Below are 10,787 nucleotides of genomic sequence, written 5' to 3' on the forward strand. Positions count from 1 at the left end.
TCTGAGGTGCTCTGCAGTCAGCACAGTGAGAAACTCAACCTCTTCTGTCTGGAGGATAAACAGCCCATCTGTTTTGTGTGTCAAACTTCAAAAAAGCATAAAAGCCATGACTGCTGCCCAATAGATGAAACTGTACTGGATCATAAGGTAGAAGATGTATTTAACACTACTTGACCTACAGTATGTACAGTACCAGTCAAAAGTTTCAACACACCTACTCATTCAAGGGTTTTTCTTTATTTTTACTATTTTCTACAATGTAGAATAATAGTGACGACATCAAAACCATGAAATAACACCGAAAAAGTGTGAAACAAATCTAAATGTATTTTAGATGTGAGATTCTTCAAAGTAGCCACCCTTTGCCTTGATGACAGCTTTGCACACTCTTGGCATTCTTCAACATCTTCATTCAACATATTCATTCAACATCTTCAACATATTCATTCAATAACTTCAACAACTTCAACATATTCATTCAATAACTTCAACATATTCATTCAACAACTTCAACATATTCATTCAACAACTTCAACATATTCATTCAACAACTTCAACATATTCATTCAACAACTTCAACATATTCATTCAACATATTCATTCAACATCTTCAACATATTCATTCAACAACTTCAACATATTTCTTCTTGCCACTGTATATGGAATATCATTCATGTACGTTGTTAGATTTGTGGAAATATATCGTGCAACCTTCTCTTTAATGAAGTCACCTTACCTGGTCACACCCTCAGAGGGTGGAGAGGACAGATTGCTGATGAATGGAAAGACTCTCTCAGTGAAAGTGTGTGTGTAGATGTGTGTTATTGACAGGGTCAGAGAATGACAGCTTTCCTCCTTCCCAGTCTAGCTGCACTCTGATCCTCTGGGGATTCTGTCTCACTGTGAGGGGAGTGAATGGCTGCTTTGGATCATGTGTTTTATAATCACCACCATCAAACAACACACCCCAGGATCCATCCCAATAACCACTGTGTTCCTTCCTCTGGACAGACTCTGTGGTCACTCTCAGGTCCCAGCCTTTATTCTTCCTAACATCAATGTCCCAGCTGTGTGTTCCTGAGTTAAAACCTTCATAGCCCAGGACCATTCTATGGCTATCAAACCTCTCTGGGTTGTCAGGAAGCTGCTGTTCCTCATCACTGTATCTCACACTGGTCAGATCATTAGACAGGATGAGATGTGGGTGGGCAGTGTTGGGGTCCAGAGTCACTGGAACTGAACAGAGAACAGAAACACACTAAATTAATTCATATGAAGGGGGAATACATTACTGTATATAATATATAATGCTATGTGTTGTCTGTTTTGTGTTATATGTGTGCACATTACTTATTGTGAAATCCTCACAATTTCACATGTGTAAATGAACCATCTGCTTTTGAATATTTACACTGAAAAGGACTTGATGTTGTAAAGAAAATGGATGTTATTTATTTTAAAGACACACTCCAGCTAGTCTTGTACTTGTCCTGTTAAAAAGAAATATCTCATGTATAAATACAGTAATGTTCCCAGACTTAAAGGGGAATAAATACTGTTTTTTAGACACAACTGCAAACTTCAAGGAGTTGACCATTCAATGAGTTGGTCTGGTGGGTGCACTGTGATGTCATCGTCCTCCCCCTCGCTTGAGGGACAATAGAGGACGAAATAGGAAAGCCCCCCCAACACTTGTACCATGTTATGAGGATTCCTGAACCATCTTTTGAGATGAGCCTTTGTTCAGTGAATCAGGTGATACATGAGGTGAGAAGTACGGCAGATAGATATGTGGTTAGAGCGTAGGGCCAGTAACCAAAAGGTTGCTGGATTGAATCCCGAGCGGACAATATTCCCCGGTAGGCCGTCATTGTAAATAAGAATTTGTTCTTAACTGACTTGCCTAGTTAAATAAGTAAAAAATAAAAAAGGAGACTGGAGTGCCACTTTAAAAATCATTCACAGTCTCTTTTTCTGTATTGGAGAGTCATAGTGATGTCATGGCCTACAGTATATAATACCTTCTTATACCCCTTAAATACTTACTGTACTGAACTATTCCCTGCATCTTCTTCCAGACTCTGAACTGCAGGTTGCCCAGGTGATTTACCATGTCTATCAGCGCTCCTGAAACCCTCTCTGGATCTGGCAGTGTACACTGGGCTCTGGCAGAACATTCAGGAGTCAGTGTTGCTGTGGGGTTTGATACAGAACCACAGAGAAGAGAGAGACATAATAAAGTCCCCTTACCTTTTCACTGTATCCTTGTAGTTCTGTAGGGAAACAAAATAACACATTTAAAGATGTATTGATCATAGCAAATCAATCTAAAACATATCAATTGATTACTACAATATTTATTTCATAACTAATAGGGCAGTTGATTTATCAGAGGTCGATTAGTCCTTACCTGCAGGAATGAGATGTCCTCAGCTCCCAGCTCTTCCTCTATGGTTCTGATTGTGTCTGAAAGTGTTGATATCTCTCTGCTCATCAGCTCAATCTTCTACTTTATCATCTGACTCTTCTGCTCCTCCTTCTCCTGTAAGGGCTTCAGTGAAGTCTTGAGTTCTTCCTGGAATGAAACAACATATGAAGAGATGCTGTGTGTAAAAGGAGTGGATTGGCACTCAGATCTTTATTCACATGTGACTATACACTCTTGGGAAAAAAAGGTGCTATCTATAACCTTAAAGGTTTGGCTTTCCCCATAGGAGAACCCTGTGAAGAACCATTTCTCATTCCAAGTATAACCGTTTTGGGTCCAGGTAGAACCTTTTTGGGTTCCATGTTGAACTATTTCCACAGAGGGTTCTATATGGAACCTAAATGGGTTCTACCTGGTACCAAAAAGGGTGCTCCTACGGGAGCAGCCGAAGAACCCTTTTGGAACCCTTTTTTATAAGAGTGTACGTAGAATAAATCCATTTGAATTCAATCACTTTTTCACAGCACTCCTTTTGACTTTTTGTATTTAAATGCCAAAATATTCATGAGATAAAGATGCTCAAAGTTGATCCATTTTAGATTCGCAACCTTTCCATGAGAGATCCATGTCTTCATCACTTGAAAAGATAAACAGATGAGATTGATATCATATAAAAGCTTACGAACAGGGTTGTCAAACTATTTTATAACCACAGCTTTAGCTGACTATCTGAATGTTACAGCGCTGGTCTGTTGTGAGTGTTGCTCCTTCCTGCTAAACAGGGGTGCAATCATTAGTCCAAATAACTGCAACTAAAATGCTAGTTTCTTTTGGACCAATGCAGGTAAGTCCCTCCCTGGTTCGTTTGTTTCCATTTAAGATACATTTTGCAACTAAATCGGCTGAATTAATACAGCCCTTGGAGTGGGGTGGAGCTCTCTGCTAATTTCCAGGACACTCCACTAGATGTCAGTGTTTAGTTAAATATAACTGGATTTTAAACTGTGTAACTGATCAATGTACCATCATACCAGGTAATTTAACGCTTAAAAACTACGAGAAATTGATGAATAAGATATTTGACTACTGAAGTGCCATTTCTTACCGATCTCTACAGCTTTCGTCCAAAAACAAATCCTTTAAATTGACGTCAACACAGACTGGAGGAGTTACCGACTAGCTATTGTGACTAGCTTAGCTAACGAACTAGCTGCATCAGTCACGGTGCACATGACCAGAACGATACATCAATGAACCACCAAAGCAACACCCCATTTCTGTTCGAAAATTGAGAAAAAGGCAGAGTTGGACCATTTGTCGTGCCCAAAGTCAACCTTAAATGTGTCTAAATGCTAGGGTTTATGAAACTGAACTGGAGTTGACAGAGGACAGTAAGCTGATATCTGCCAATTTATGGCTCTGGTCAATTCAGCACCATGGACAGCAACAACAAAAACATCTTATTATTGACATACACATATTTAGCAGATTTTATTGCAGGTGTAGCGAAATTCTTGTGTTCCTAGCTCCAATAGTGCAATAATATCAACTGTACAGAATTGTAAACCAGTCAACTTCAGCAGCTGAAAATTCTACAGTACCAGTAAAAAGTTTGGACACAAATACTAATTCTAGTATTTTTACTATTTACTACATTGTAGAATAATAGTGAAGACATCAAAACTATGAAATAACACATATGGAAATATATTTGATATTTTATATTCTTCAAAGTAGCTACCCTACCCAAAGTAGCTTTTCCCACTCTTGGCATTCTCTCAACCAGCTTCATGAGGTAGTCACCTTTTATACATTTCAATTAACTGGTGTTCCTTGTTAAAAGTTAATATGCGGAATTTCTTTCCTTCTTATTGCGTTTGAGCCAACGTGTTGATTTGTTTAACACTTTTTGTTTACTTCATGATTCCATATGTGTTATTTCATAGTTTTGATGTCTTCACTATTATTCTACAATGTAGAACAAATATAAATAAATAAACCCTGGAATGAGTAGGTGTGACTAGTTTTTACATTCAGTCTGTAAAGAGCAAGATGGTGACTCCACCCCAACAAACCAACTCCTAAAACAAGAGCCCGGAATTGTCTGTGTGTACAGTATAAAGTGCCTTCTGAAAGTATTGCCTTGACTTTTTCCACATTTTGTTGTGTTACACCCTGAATTTAAAATGGATTAAATTGGAAAAAATAGTCACTGTTGTACACAAAATACTCCATAATGTCAAAGTGAAATTATGTTTTTCAAAATGTTTAATTTTTTTTTTTCTTGAGTCAACAAGTTTTCAACCCTTTTGTTATGGCAAGCCTAAAAAGTTTCAGGAGTTAACGTTTGCTGAACAAGCCACATGAACAGTTATATTGACTCACTCTGTGTGCAATAACAGTCTTTAAAAAAGTATTTTTGTACTTTTGTACCCCACACATACAATTATCTGTAAGGTCACTCAGTCGAGCAGTGAATTTCAAACACAGATTCAACCACAAAGACCAGGGAGGTTTTCCAATGCCTGGCAAAGAAGTGTACATATTGGTAGATGGGTAAAAAAAAAAAAAAAGTAGACATTGAATATCTCTTTGAGCATGGTGAAGTTAATGACACTTTGGATGGTGTATCAATACACCCAGCCACTACAAATATACAGGTGGAGCTGGCCTACAATTCAAGTGTGCACTCTAGTGCAGGCTTCAACCCTTACTTTCAAGCTCATGGCAGAGAGCTTTGTCTGCCAGTGGATGTCCTGTTTAACTGTAACTCCTCTCTCACACCAACAGCCCCCACCACAACCGCTGCTTATGCCCAGGACCTGACCACACAATTCACATAGGCCCCCAATGAGCCAGACCAGCACTCTACAATGGCTAAACTGCAACAGAAACATCATTATGATTGAAAGGTGGTGTTCTGCTCGTACAATGAAGGGGACCTGGTTTTCCGTGTGCTAGTCCATTTCTCGGCTCCTGCTGCTGGGAATCAGACAATACTGGGGCCTGGGGATCAGACAATACTGGGGCCTGGGGATCAGACAATACTGGGGCCTGGGGATCAGACAATACTTCCACCCGCCCAGGGTAACCCTAACCCCGCACACAATGCTGAACCAAACAAGCCACCTCTTCTGCTCCTCTTCCTCCTTCAGTGCAGCTATCCTGTCTCTCTCTTCTTGATGTAGAAACTGATGAAACTTCTCAAACCCCGTCTTATTCAGCTTCTCTATGTCCTGGGCCTGACTCTGGACACAGCAGAGAGGAATGTCAAAGATATCATCAATAATTGATCATCTATAATTCCACACGGTTATGGTAAATATTTACAGTTTCATTGTATCTCAGCTTCACTCTGTATTCTTACCTTGATGTGGTTGGCTGTTTGATCACATGTCAGTTTAACTTCTCTAAAGACCTTCAACTTCTCTTTTAAGGGCTCCAGTGCAGTCTTGAGTTCCTCCTGGAATGAAACAACATTATAAAGAGGTGCTGTGTGTTAAAGGAGTGGAATGGCACACAGATCTTCATTCACATGTGACTATATGTACATCTTGTAAATCAAGAAGTGTTAAATACATCACCTACATTATGAACCAGTACAGCTTCATCTATTGGGCAGCAGTCGTGGCTTTTATGCTTTTTTGAAGTTTGACACACAAAACAGATGGGCTGTTTATCCTCCAGACAGAAGAGGTTGAGTTTCTCACTGTGCTGACTGCAGAGCACCTCAGGCACTGCTGAAGCTCTCTGACTTCTATCCTGTAAGTAGGCCTCACACAGGTTCTTTAAAACCAGGTTACAGGGGGGGAATTCCATTGATGATTTCTTTCTGCAGACTGGACATTGCGGATATTCATTCTGTTTCCAGTATTCCTCCAGAAAGGCTTTAGAGAAGCTGTGGCTACACAACAAGACCACAGGATCCTTGAAGATGTCACAGCACACAGGACAGGAGAAATCATCCTCGGAGAGAGATGCTTTAGAGGCCATGTCTCACTGCTTATCTTTCTGTTATGGCTTTGGAAGTCTTTTGATGAAGGTTTACTTTTAAAAAGTCTAAATCTATATTTGGATGCCGGTGTTCCTTAGTCTTTAATTGTTGTTTTGATTCTTGGTTGTTTACAAAGTTTCTTGGTCCTTCTATAAGACAGTTCACTGAATATTTAATTGCTGCATGTTACAGCGCTGTTCTGTTGTGAGCTTTGCTCCTTCCTGCTAAACAGGAGTGGGTGGAACTTTCTCCAAAATGTTGTCTTTTATATCAGTTTGAGTCTGTGCAGGACACTTCCACTAGATGTCAGTGTTTACTTAAATATAACTGGATTTTATTGCTTCAAAATGCCAGGTGTGTGAAATGTACCAAATAAACTGATCTAAGGTTTCTCCTCATCTGACTTGACGGTTAGCTGAATCCTGACTATCTATGTCTCTGGTCAATTCAGCACCATGGACAGCAACTGTATGGAAGTGCCAAGCAGTCAACTTCAGCAGCTGAAACTCCTACATTGGACTGGAGTTTACATTCAGTCTGCCAAGAGCAAGATGGTGACTCCACCCAACAAACCAACTCCCCAAACAAGGGCCAGGTATTCTGCTACAGAACATCTGAAAGTAAGTCAGAGACATTCACGAGTATAAACTTTCCTCTGTAACACTATCATCCAGCTTTTCCCCCCTTCCTCACCCATCCCTCCGTCAGCCAGGCAGGAGGATAGGAGCAGTGTTTGGTGGTGTTAATCTGTCTCTCCTCAGAACTCCAGAGTGAGGATCCTCAGAGTGCTCAAAGCTGGGATTCGGACTTTGTGGCCGCAGCCTGCGAGGAGACAGATAGGCCTGCCTGTTTTATATGTAAAGCTGCCAGCCATAAAGCACAGGCCCGCCGGGTATTTCACACAGTTCTTTTGTCCCAGCCAAACTGTGGTGGGGTCCCAGCGTCTAAGAGGCTTTGCATTCTGGGAGCAAAGGAGAGGGAACGGACGCTGAGGATTGTGGGTAAATTTGGACGGGCATCAGGCAGGCGTTTGGCAGTCCATATATTGACGTTGCTCATCCATATATTTATATATTCTTAATTCCATTCCTTTACTTAGATTTGTGTGTATTAATCAAATCAAAATCAAATCAGATTTTATTGGTCACACACACATGATTCGCAGATGTCAATGAGGGTAGCGAAATGCTTGTGCTTCTAGTTCCGACCGTGCAGTAATATCTAACAAGTAATCTAACAAATTCACAACAACTACCTTATACACACAAATGGGATGAATAAGAATATGTACAGATAAATACATGGATTAGCGATGGCCGTGCGGCATAGGCAAGATGCAGTAGATGGTTTAGAATACAGACTATACATATGAGATGAGTAATGTAGGATATATAAACATTATTAAATTGTCATTATTTAAAGTGACTAGTGATACCTTTATTAAGTCCATTTATTAAAGTGGCCAGAGATTTGAGTCTGTATGTTGGCAGCAGCCTCTCTATGTTAGTGATGGCTGTTTAACAGTCCGAGATAGAGATAGAAGCTGTTTTTTGGCCTTGAGATAGAAGCTGTTTTTCAGTCTCTCGGTCCCAGCCTTGATGCACCTGTACTGACCTCGCCTTCTGGATGATAACGGGGTGAACAGGCAGTGGCTCAGGTGGTTGTTGTCCTTGATGATCTTTTTGGCCTTCTTATGACATCGGGTGCTGTAGGTGTCATGGAGGGGAGGTGTTTGCCCCCGGTGATGCGTTGTGCAGACCTCACTACCCTCTGGAGAGCCTTGCGTTTGAGTGCGGTGCAGTTGCCGTTCCAGGCGGTGATACAGCCCGACAGGATGCTCTCGATTGTGCATCTGTAAAAGTTGAGGTATTATTGTTAGGTTTTGTTGTGAAATGTTTTGAAATTACTTACAGTTGAAGTTGGTAGTAAACATACACTTAGGTTGGAGTATTTAAAACTCGTTTTTGAAGCAATCCACAAATTTCTTGTTAAACAAACTATAGTTTGGCAATTCTACTTTGTGCATGACAAAAGTAATTTTTCCAACAATTGTTTACAGACAGATTATTTAACTTATAATTCACTGTATCACAATTCCAGTGGGTCAGAAGTTTACTGTGCCTTGAAACAGCTTGGAAAATTCCCCAAAATTATGTCATGGCTTTAAAAGCTTCTGATAGGCTAATTGACAACATTTGAGTCAATTGGAGGTGTACCTGTGGATGTATTTCAAGGCCTACCTTCAAACTCTTTGCTGGAAATCATGGGAACATCAAAAGAAATCAGCCAAGACTTCAGAAAAAAATGTGTAGACCTCCACAAGTCTGGTTCATCCTTAGGTGCAATTTCCAAATGCCTGAATGGTACCACGTTCATCTGTACAAACAATAGTACACAAGTAAAAACACCATGGGACCACGCAGCCGTCATATCGCTCTGGAAGGAGACGCTTTCTGTCTCCTAGAGATTAACTTTCTTTGTTGCGAAAAGTGCAAATCAATCACAGAACAACAGCAAAGGACCTTGTGAAGATGCTGGAGGAAACAGGCACAAAAGTATCAATATCCACAGTAAAACGAGTCCTATATCGACATAACCTGAAAGGCCACTCAGCAAAGAAGAAGCCACTGCTTCAAAACCGCCATAAAAAGCCAGATTACGTTTTGCAACTGCACATGGGGACAAAGATTGTACTTTTTGGAGAAATGTCCAAAAATAGAACTGTTTGGCCATAATGACCATCGTTATGTTTGGATGAAAAAGGGGGAGGCTTGCAAGCCGAAGAACACCATCCCAACCGTGACGCACGGGGGTGGCAGCATCATGTTGTGGGGGTGCTTTGCTCACAAAATAGATGGCATCATGAGGATGGAAAATGATGTGGATATATTGAAGCAACATCTCAAGACATCAGTCAGAAAGTTAAAGCTTGGTCGCAAATGGATCGATATGGATCGCAAATGGATCGAACAGGATCGATATGACAATAGCCAGTGAAAGTGCAGGGCGCCAAATTCAAAACAACAGAAATCTCATAATTAAATTCCTCAGACACAAGTATTTTACACCATTTTAAAGATACACTTCTTTTTAATCCCACCACAGTGTCCGATTTCAAATAGGCTTTTCGGCGAAAGCACCACAAACGATTATGTTAGGTCAGCACCTATTCACAGAAAAACACAGCCATTTTTCCAGCCAAAGAGAGGAGTCACAAAAATCAGAAATAGAGATAGAATTAATCACTAACCTTTGATGATCTTCATCAGATGACACTCATAGGTGTAACGGTCGTTCTCCTCCTCTTCGTCTGAGGAGCATAAAGTCCAGGGGAGGGTCTGGGTGGGCGTCTGTCCACGGTGGCGGTTCTGGCGCTGGTCGTGGTCCCCACCCCACCATAGTCACTACCCGCTTTCGTAGCCTCCTCAAAATGACCACCCTCCAAATTAACACCACTAGATTAAGGGGCAGCACCGGACTAAGGGGCAGCACCGGAATGAGGGGCAACACCGGAATGAGGGGCAACACCGAAATGAGGGGCAACACCGGAATGAGGGGCAACTCCGGAATGAGGGGCAACTCCGGAATGAGGGGCAACTCCGGAATGAGGGGCAACTCCGGAATGAGGGGCAACTCCGGAATGAGGGGCAACTCCGGAATGAGGGGCAACTCCGGAATGAGGGACGGATCCTGGCTGGCTGGCGGATCCTGGCTGGCTGGCTCTGGCGGATCCTGGCTGGCTGGCTCTGGCGGATCCTGGCTGGACGGCTCTGGCGGATCCTGGCTGGACGGCTCTGGCGGATCCTGGCTGGACGGCTCTGGCTGCTCATGGCTGGCTGACGGCTCTGGCTGCTCATGGCTGGCTGACGGCTCTGGCTGCTCATGGCTGGCTGACGGCTCTGGCTGCTCATGGCTGGCTGACGGCTCTGGCTGCTCATGGCTGGCTGACGGCTCTGGCTGCTCATGGCTGGCTGACGGCTCTGGCTGCTCATGGCTGGCTGACGGCTCTGGCTGCTCATGGCTGGCTGACGGCTCTGGCTGCTCATGGCTGGCTGACGGCTCTGGCGGATCCTGGCCGGACGGCTCTGGCTGCTCATGGCTGGCTGGCGGCTCTGGCTGCTCATGGCTGGCTGGCGGCTCTGGCTGCTCATGGCTGGCGGAAGGCTCTGGCTGATCCTGTCTGGCGGAAGGCTCTGGCTGATCCTGTCTGGCGGAAGGCTCTGGCTGATCCTGTCTGGCGGAAGGCTCTGGCTGATCCTGTCTGGCGGAAGGCTCTAGCGGCTCCTGTCTGGCGGAAGGCTCTAGCGGCTCCTGTCTGGCGGACGGCTCTGAAGGCTCAGTATAGACGGGCGGCTTTGCAGGCTC

General features: G+C 42.8%; 1 pseudogene; it reads right to left on the minus strand.

The window, feature by feature from the left end:
* Nucleotides 1–217: 217 nt before the first annotated feature.
* LOC139542947 (zinc-binding protein A33-like) lies at nt 218–7,669 on the minus strand (annotated as a pseudogene).
* Between the last annotated feature and the right edge of the window lie 3,118 nt (nt 7,670–10,787).

The sequence above is a fragment of the Salvelinus alpinus genome, chromosome 17 (genome assembly GCF_045679555.1).
Source record: "Salvelinus alpinus chromosome 17, SLU_Salpinus.1, whole genome shotgun sequence".
In the NCBI taxonomy this organism is placed as follows: domain Eukaryota; kingdom Metazoa; phylum Chordata; class Actinopteri; order Salmoniformes; family Salmonidae; genus Salvelinus; species Salvelinus alpinus.